We start from the raw sequence: 2,022 nt of genomic DNA on the forward strand, positions 1-2,022 counted from the left end.
TTTTTGAGCCCTGGTCAGGCAGCGGCTTTTTGCGATCTCCTGGATAGGAGGAAGAGGAGTCCTAGTGATCTTTTCCGCCGTCCTCACCACTCTCTGCAGAAACTTCCAGTCTGAGGCACTGCAGGCTCCAGTCCAGACAGAGATGCTGTTGGTCAGTAGGCTCTCTATAGCAGTGGTCCCCAACCACCGGGCCGTGGCCCGGTACCGGTCAGTGGATCGATTGGTACCGGGCCGCACAAGAAATTAAAAATTAAAAAAAAACATTTTTTTATTATTTTTTTTTTTATTAAATCAACATAAAAAACACAAGATACACTTACAATTAGTGCACCAACCCAAAAAACCTCCCTCCTCCATTTACACTCATTCACACTCATTCGCACAAAAGGGTTGTTTCTTTCTGTTATTAATATTTCTGGTTCCTACATTATATATCAACATAGATAAATACAGTCTGCAGGGATACAGTCCGTAAGCACACATGATTGTAATTTTTTAGGACAAAAAAAAAAAAAAAAACATAATACCCCCCATATATACAGTATATATATATATATATATATATATATATATATATATATATATACATATACATATATATATATATATATATATATAGTTGACACAGGGGTAGATCTTGCTTTTGTTTTTGGCTGAGACCAGAGATGTTGGGCTGGAAAATGTTGGTGACCACTGCCCTAGGGGGTTTGTTGTCTTTGATCATTTCTTACCTCTTTTACAGGGAGTTGTAAAATGAGACATATTTCTAGCCAACACTTTTGAGTTTCAATTGAACATAAGAATGAACATGTTTTAATGATTAGACACTGGAGTACAAAAGTGTGACGACCAAGCCTGATCTAAGTGACCACGTTATTATTCATCAGGACATTCCATGTTGAACACTTTCAATGTTTGGCAGGGACCACAATGCTGTGTGAGTGTGTTATTATGACCTTGTGGGGACATGAATCTTTCAGTGTGGGGACATAACCTGTGAGTGTTTCACATTCACTTGACGTGTGCGTGTGTGTGTGTGTGTGTGTGTGTGTGTGTGTGTGTGTGTGTGTGTGTGTGTGTGTGTGTGTGTGAGGGAGAAAGTCCTTGCACATGCCAGACAGGGCAGGTTTACTGTCAGCGTGTGGAACCTACGCTATATGCAGGGTGCCAGGGGGGGGAATTCAATGTGGCGAGTGCAGTTTGGACGAGTGTGCATGTGAGAGAGAGAGAGAGTGTGTGGATGTGAGAGAGAGAGTGTGGATGTGAGAGAGAGAGAGAGAGAGAGAGAGAGAGTGTGGATGTGAGAGAGAGAGAGAGAGAGAGAGAGGATGTGACAGAGAGAGAGAGAGAGAGAGAGAGTGTGGATGTGAGAGAGTGTGTGGTGGATGTGAGAGAGAGAGAGAGAGTTATGTTTAAAAGCTCATACCAGCATTCTTCCCTGCTTGGCACTCAGCATCAAGGGTTGGAATTGGGGGTTAAATCACCAAAAATGATTCCCAGGCACGGCGCCGCTGCTGCCCACTGCTCCCCTCACCTCCCAGGGGGTGATCAAGAGGGATGGGTCAAATGCAGAGGACAAATTTCACCACATCTAGTGTGTGTGTGTGTGACAATCATTGCTACTTTAACTTGACTTTAACTTTACACATAAAAACTGTAGCACACAAAAAAGCACATTTAATAAAAAAAATGTTATTATGGTCTTACTTTTACTTATAAATAAAGTCCATGCGCTGCTGTTGTGCCGGATAATGCACCACCGGCGTAGAATGCACCCCCTGACGGGAGTGTTATATCAACTAAAGCCCACACTTAAAGTTTCCACGTGCAAGATCTATTTAATCTATTTAAAAAGTTATTTAATAAGAAGCCAAAAAGTGCAAAAAGAATAATGTTCGTGTTGGAGGAGTTGTGAATGAATTAAATATGAAATCTGTGCTGCAGTCTGCAGGTGTACCCAATGTTGTGGCCCAGCAGCGACTGCAGCATGGATTTCATATTTCAGTCATTCACAACTCCTCC

The sequence above is a fragment of the Nerophis lumbriciformis genome, linkage group LG23 (genome assembly GCF_033978685.3).
Source record: "Nerophis lumbriciformis linkage group LG23, RoL_Nlum_v2.1, whole genome shotgun sequence".
In the NCBI taxonomy this organism is placed as follows: domain Eukaryota; kingdom Metazoa; phylum Chordata; class Actinopteri; order Syngnathiformes; family Syngnathidae; genus Nerophis; species Nerophis lumbriciformis.